The sequence below is a fragment of the Nomascus leucogenys genome, chromosome 17 (genome assembly GCF_006542625.1).
Source record: "Nomascus leucogenys isolate Asia chromosome 17, Asia_NLE_v1, whole genome shotgun sequence".
Lineage (NCBI taxonomy): Eukaryota > Metazoa > Chordata > Mammalia > Primates > Hylobatidae > Nomascus > Nomascus leucogenys.
The window spans coordinates 27203468-27211429 of NC_044397.1; the positions used below are offsets into that span (position 1 = coordinate 27203468).

General features: G+C 37.3%; 1 long non-coding RNA gene across 1 annotated transcript; it reads right to left on the reverse strand.

Annotated features, from left to right (window-relative positions):
- Window positions 1-775: 775 nt before the first annotated feature.
- Window positions 776-7528, reverse strand: LOC105737698. Its single transcript, XR_004026482.1, has 3 exons — window positions 7474-7528; window positions 4183-4312; window positions 776-1946 (listed from the first exon to the last, which is right to left on the reverse strand). It is a non-coding gene; the product is annotated as an uncharacterized LOC105737698 (long non-coding RNA).
- Window positions 7529-7962: the final 434 nt, after the last annotated feature.

Genomic DNA, 7962 nt, shown 5'->3' on the forward strand with positions numbered 1-7962 from the left:
TTAATGGGTGCAGCAAAACAACATGGCACATGGATACATATGTAACAAACCTGCACATTGTGCACATGTACCCTAAAACCTAAAGTATAATAATAAAAAATAATAATAAAAAACATTTCTCTTCATCCTCATGATGGACACCTGCACAATTATTTGTTTGATTTACCAGGCACAGTGTTCAGTCAAGATGAGCCAAACTACTAAACTGAACCTTCCTAACATTTTTCAGTTTTTGGACATGTCCCCAGTGTGTCACAATATTGTAAGGATCTTTAATAAGAAAATCTCAAGGCAATGTAAGATAGCTGAATATTTTTTTATTCCCACAAGTATATTTCTTTTTAGTCCAGTATGTTTGCTTTTGCAAATGTCATGGTAATGTTTCAAATAATTATTTAATCCCCAATGTATAGTGTTGAGTAGGATGTGCCAATGATTAAGACTCTATGTATGGAAATAAAACTGCCGCTTACAAAGGCTGTTAAATCTCAAGACTGTGTTTGGGTGTGTAATTCATTTTTCTTTTTATAACTATAACTTGACTGAGGACTAACTTTTCCCAAGTAACTTTTTGAAATAAATTTAAATGTTCACAAGAGAAAGGCACCATATAAGTGAGTTGACTCAAAGACACGTAATCTACTCCTATAGGTAAATCATATAATGAATGCAAAGCCTAGGATATCAGGTTTCCAGTGCAGCTCTCTTCTGAAAAATTACCGTCAAGGTAGAAAAAATGAAATAATAAATACAAAAGCACTTTGAAACATTTTTAAAATCATGTATTTGGTACTCTTTTTGTTTAATAAATCAGAACAGCTTCTTTATCCTTTATTCGGAACAATTGCAAGCCCTTGGATTCTAAAGAAAATGTTTTTTGGAATGGTTGACTAAAAGCCAGAGTTGACTTCACCAACCTGAAAACCTTCTCCTGCACTGTTTTAATTTGTACAAGAAGCTCTGTGGGAGAAGCCTCCTTCAATATTTACTAATATCATTTGGAAAAATAAATTTCTAACGAAATGGTTCACTGATCAAAATAATGCCAAGTCCTGATATGGCCCGTTGGAATCAAATCACAGTTCCATAGAATTTTAGAGGTGGACAGGGCATTAGAAACCATTTAGTTCAATTTATTTGCTTCTCACACGATAACAAAAAGCAGGCAAATTTTTGCGACAGGGAAGAATGGACAATTGAGAGGTATCCACGCACTATATCTTTATAATAATAATTTAAAAAGCATTGCTTACTGACTTACATGGATCGTTTTGTGGCAGCATTGAGATTTAACCTCTGGTCTCTAAAGCTGAGGCCAATACTCTTCACCTACATCCTGCTTGTTTGAATATCTTAATTTTACTGTATTATTGAAGCCATTCCATTAACTAAATTGTAAACAATAAAATTAAAATCTCTCTGCAAATTTTCTGTATTCCAGGAACTGTTCTAGCACTTACAACTAGTAAATTGTTTAATTATCACTACATACCATTATCATTTCTGCTTTACAGATTAGAAAACTGAGGCTCAGAGAGTTCGATCATTCATCAAAATCCCAGAGATACTGAGTGGTAGAGTATGGATATGAATCCACACAATATCAATACTAAATACCTGCCCATTACTTTATTTATGACTTCCCAAAGTACTTCACTTAAAATTATAATAAGACTTAAACAGTCAAATTATGTTCTTAAAAATAAATAGTATATAAAATTCTGATAATGACTGTTTCTAGTTTTAAAACCCTGATAATTTAACTTTTTCAGCATTAGGATTTCAAATGTATCATCAAAGAAAAAATCTGGGAGATACTTTGCTAATTTGGGGAACATACTACCTGATTCAAATATTCATGTTAAAGACTCTGCATCTGCTTCGATCTTGTCTATATCTCCAGATATCAACACAGCACTTGGAATGTGATAGGAGTTCCATAGCATCTATGAAATGAATGAAGGGATGAATTATTGAATTGCAAATAATTTTTATATGTAAAAATGCTAAAGAACTTTATTAGGGCAAATCTGGTGACTTGTAATGATTCATGTAGCTTCCCTCAATATCAACAAATTTCTTAAATTACCAAATTACATAATAAGTTTAAGCATTATAGGTATTATTAAATAAGTTTATAAAAAATTTTGTTGTTATTCTTTAAGTACTATATGAATTGAATTGCACTTTTAAAATCTGAACACCAGAAAAATGACAAAATAATGGCAGTTTTTAAAAATCAAAATTTGGGACTATCAACATAATTATTTATTCCCCTAACAAATCACTTTCCTTCCCTTATAATCAAGCAGGTGTAATGATGAAAGATCAATTTAATCCTCATATTTAGGAATACTTGCCAAGCAAAATATAAACAAGATAATACTTTTTTTCCAGTGTTTGTTGAATCTCACAATGGTTAGCATAGTGGGCAAATAAATATATGCTTAATTCATTTTTGGGATTTGTTTCATGTTGGTCTTCCCAGATATTTAAAGTTTCATTACTCAGCAGAAATTATCTACTCAGTAACCTTGGTAACACATATGTTTAAATACTATAGAAAGATAATTGGAAAATAGATGCATTATAAGTAGAAATTTTATACTACAGGAAGCTCAAAATATAAGACTATTTCAAGTACATCGGTTACCATCTTAACTAGCTATTTAAAAAATAAAATGTCAACAGATCTGATATTTTTCTCCAGAATGAATTCTAGTCAAGTCAATGCAATTGTTGGGGAAATTTGATATTCAGCCTCCATATAGCTCAAATATTTGATTTGCCTTTGTATTCTAGGCACTATTATACAGAGAAGACCTGTGTTATATGGCAGTGCTGGGTGATCTTCCACTAAGTAACAAGGCAGCCTGCTTCTGCTCAGCTTACCCAGCTAGAGAAGAGTAGCCCAGCTCACCGGGGTAAGGTGTGCCCTACAGCTGTGCAACATTAGAGAAGCTACTGGATATTTTGAATAGTTTAAACATATTATTTATTTCTTCAATAATATTGAGATGCTTTATCTTCAATAAGATGATAATTATTTTAGATTTTCCAGCCATTGTTTAAGCCAAATATAAATTATTCCCTTCATTGGGTGGGTAGGGAGTAGAGGGCAAGCATTAGATGGATGACCTTTAAAGAGTCCTTTCAATCTGAAAGGATGTGATTTTAGATGTCTATAATCCAGCTGGGGAAATAACTCTGAAGCAAAGCTAACTATGAAGGCTGAATATAATTAATTGCTGAATAAATCACCTGAAGGAAGAGAAGCAACACGAAGTTTAACAAAACTTGTGTTCAGCAAATTTATTATAATGGGATTTAAAAGAATCTTATTGGGTGGGAATTGTATGTATAAGTAGAGTTCTCTATGTTTCTGACCGTTTTTATAAAATGGTGTAATAAATTGAAATGTAATCTACTTTTCTTTTCTTTTTTTTTTTTGAGATGGAGTCTCGCTCGGTCACCCAGGCTGGGGTAGGGTGGCACAACCTCGGCTCACTACAAGCTCCGCCTCCCAGTTTCATGCCCTTCTCCTGCCTCAGCCTCCCGAGTAGCTGGGACTACAGGTGCACGCCACCATGCCCGGCTAATTTTTTTGTATTTTTAGTAGAGACGGGGTTTCACCATGTTAGCCAGGATGGTCTCCTGACCTTGTGATCCACTCGCCTCAGCCTCCCAAAAGTGTTGGGATTACAGGTGTGAGCCACCGTGCCTGGTCTACTTTTCTTAATCTATAAGTACTGCTGATCATTAAGTAACCAGTTTGATCCCGGCATAGTTTATTGAGTGACTGAGATTGGCTTAACTAAACATTTCTTGTTTTCATTAATATCCTGGGCAATTGGATTAATTACAAGGTTATTAACTTTCAAATAATAGGGTTTTTTAGATGTCTTTTTAATACTAATTAATCTGTCTCTATGATAGTATCTTTCTAATTTCCGTGCTTAAGAATTATATTCAGAGAACCAAGTTTTACAAATATTGAAAGAGCAATTTTCAGTGTTATTGCTTGCTTCCTTTTATTGGTTATTAGTATTTTCTCCAATAATTTAAAACTGAAAAAAAGGGCACTCTTGTTTTGATATTTTATTGGCTAAGCCTCTAATGCACTTCAAGTTATATTTTGGATAACATTGCCCTACATCAAATAACAGCTCTATAATCCCTTACCTTCAGCTGCATTCATCCACTTTTACCTTTCTTTCCTCTCTCAGCCCTGCAGATTCTGGTGGTCATGCCAGGGTTAGTTGCTAGAAGTTCTTGGTTACCAAAAAGTCCAGAGAATAATTGTCAACCCACTCTAGAAAACAGCACATGGCAGATTTGGGGAAATAATTCTATTGTAAAACCTAAAGGTTGAATGCTAGTTAAAAACACAATCACGTCTTGATCTAGCTGGCTTGGACATCAAAGATGGCAGCGGGCCAATGGATGAATGTGGTAGGCCATTCTTGATAAAGCCCCTGTTTAAGAGGTCTCCTCCTGCTTTGATCTCCTTGGCCCCACATCAGAAGTGGCAGCAATGCCAGCATCCAGCATCTTTCATCTGGGAGAAAAGTACTGGGACCAGAGAGAAAATTTCATTTGTTATTCAGATCAATTTATCTCCTCTACTTTCCAACACCTTTTTTTTTTCTTTATTTGTCTCCTCTGTCTCTGGGATTGATTATTCTCATGAGCTTATTTTTTACTTGTATCTTTAGCTAGAAAAAATTTCAAGTAAGTGAATACTAGAAAAATGCTTTGGGCCTCTGTGAACCGGAGTTATAAGTATACACAAGTGAACTTTTAAATGAGTTAATCATGACTTCAAGATGTACTCAGATACATTGATGTTAAAGTAGGACTTCGGGAGGACTACAATAGCAGCATTTTATGTTTTCTTTTTTTTTTTTTGAAATAGATACTTCACCAGGAATTAATTCAGAATTCTTGTAAATGCTCTTGGCTGAAGGTCCTATTAGCCTTCACTTGAACATTTTGGTCAGGGTTTCTTCTTCCCACTTCGGAAAATCTTGTTCTGGTATCAAAGAAACACGTGTAGTGTAGATTTTATTTTTAAAAGATTGAAATTTTAAAAAATTTCTTTTCTTGCTTCATGACACAGGAAAGGCTTCCCATGTTTTTGGGAAAGACCTGCCAGACAGTGATTGAAAGGTCAACCTAATCTTCCTGGTAACCCTTCCAAGGGGACTTTGGTACTGTTGATAAATACATGCTCCACAGATGGCACCATTTTATCTTCCAGAAACCTCTTCCTCTGGATAGCAATGAGTTATAACGGTACATAAATTTTAAAAAAAAAAGTGTGAACGTCTTCCCTCTGATCAGCAATAGGTCATTCTGCACAGGATTTCAGAGCTCATGAAAGATGTCCACTTGTCAGTTCATCATGGTGTCTGCGTGTACTCCATTAGCTATGCTGTAAGGAATCCCACTTGCTCTTTGTGTTCTGTGAGGCAGAACAATAGGGCACTCTCCTCTGGAATAGCTGCTGATTCCTTCAAAGTTCAGTCAAAGCCCACATTTTTCCTTTCTGAATAATGTATGAGCTTGGTTCACCCATGTGCTGCTAATCTACTATGGAGGAAGCTTCCAACAGCTTTCAGCCTTTTTGTCTGATGCCGCTGAGAAAAACTCACCAGTTCAAACAGGATGATCTTGTGATCAGACTTTGGTAGAAGGTTTTTGATGAAAAGGTAGGAGTGAGAGAAACCCAGAGGAGTGTGAATTGCACACAGACAGACAGGCATGCTGACCTTTGAGACAACATCCAATTCAATATTTCTTACCTCATGGGCTCATGTGAGACAGAAAGGTAAACACAGCTTCTGATGCACAACAGTGAGCAGGCATTGTGTTGAAGAAACACCTCCTCCATGTCCTCTTGTGAAACGGAGGGCCCCGTCAGTGGCCAGCTCTCAAGCCTTCTTAGTCCATGATGGTCAATGTGCCCCATGAGGGGTCTACTTCTATTTTTCACCTGTGTATTATTCCCAGGACCGCTGTAACAAGTTGTTACAAACTAGGTGGTTTAAAATAGCAGAAATGTATTCTCTCATAGTTCTAGAGGCTAGAAGTCCAAAATGAAGATGTTGGCAGAGCCATGCTCTCTCTGAAACTTCAAGAGAAGATCCCTTCTTGCCTCTTCCAACTTCTGGTGGCTCTTGGTGTTCCTTGGCTTGTGGCAACAGAACTCTATCTCTGTCTCCATCTTTAAGTGACCTTCCTTTCTGTGTGTCTTCATCTGTCTTCCCGTAAGGGCACCAGCCATTGGATTTAAGGCCCAACTGAATCCAGTGTGACTATATATTAACTAATTACACTTATTTCTAAATAAGCCCACACTCTGAGGTTATGGGATGACATAAATTTTGTAGGGATATTTTTCGACGTAGTACAACCTATAAGAATAAAGAATCATAATTTATAGACCCCTGTGCTAATCTCTAGAAGTATCTGGGAAGCATGCTTAGTGCCTAACCATTTTTAAAATGCAGATAAAGATGCTTCTAAGGATCATATCCCATTCCTCAACTAGAGGGAGACAGCTTCACGTGTGCAAAACTACCGGCCTCCTAGGACGAAAGGCTTCCCTATACATATGTGATCAAACCCACATCCTTCAAGGGCCTTTTTTCATATGACTTTTCTCTGAAGCTACTTTTTCCAGAGGATGTTATTAGTCTTTTTTTTAGTCCCATAAATTTGAGTAGAGTTTTATAAATTTAGAACTTCACAAGGTCCCCCAAATCCATGCTCCCAGGATTTCTAGGTAGGAGGGGCAGGAATAAAGCAGTGAAGAATCATGAAATCACAAACATTTGAAGGAAATTGAGGCACTGGGCAGCCAACCCTTTATGTAAGATAGTACCTTAAATTTATTTGTTAGCTCCGTAAGCAGGAATGGCCAAGTAAGAAACCAGAATTTAATGTAGTAGATGATTTCTGAAGGATAGAAGAATATATTATGAGGGAGGTAGGTGGGCCCGAAACAAATCTCACCTGTTTTATCAGTTAGCTTCAAGCTATTCCTGAAGCTCACAGTGACCTCTTTCCATCATCTCAATTCTTATGCACCAAACAATCAACATAGGTGTTGTGTTTAGCCTCTGTGTTGTATTTGGCCAATATCTTCTCACTTGAACTTGTTAAACCTTCCGAGAGTGGAGGAATGTGAGGGAGCAGAGTGTAAGTGAAGACATTTTTTTGCTCTGGGTCCAGGGAGGACAGGAGGCCTCTCATGCCCAGCACAGTGGCTAGGGAAAAGCAGGAACAGCATTCTCTAGGGCAGGTGACATGGATTTGAACATTAGAGCAAAACTCCTTTAGCTTTACCATCCCTGCTAGCCCCTCTGTAGACCTTTTTCACCAATATGCAGTCTTTCCTATCAGTTATAATGCTGTTGTGATTAATAAAAGAACCCCCCAAAATGGCCTATAAAACAAGGGGTTTATTACCTCATACAATAAGAATTGTAGAGTCTAGAAGTTTCCAAGATTAGTTAATTTAGCAGCTTAATAATATGAAGGGTCCTGGTGCTTTTGGTCTTCCTTCTCTGACTTGGCTATGTTCCCGTTGTGGTCTTGAGATGGCTGAGGCTGATGCAGACATGAAGACCAGGGCCACGTTCAGGGGTGGGCCATCAGTGCTCTCCTATAGGGCCCCAGGTTCAGCAGGTCCTGCTTGGGTGCTAATGCTCTGTGGTCACTGTATTGAAATTCTTAGTAATTCTCTTTAGAATTTGTGCTTTGTAAGTGAAGTATGATGGAACAAAGAAGCATGTACCAAGGGTTCAGAGCCCCAGCTCATGGGCAGTCCTGCCTGACCTCCTTGCTGAGACAAGTTCTAGGCCAATTGCTCCCAGCTACTGCCCAACAGCTGCTGCCCACCTCTGCCTCCAGCAGAGGTTAGAGTATAGGTGCAGGGGATCGGGGTCAGAGTAATGT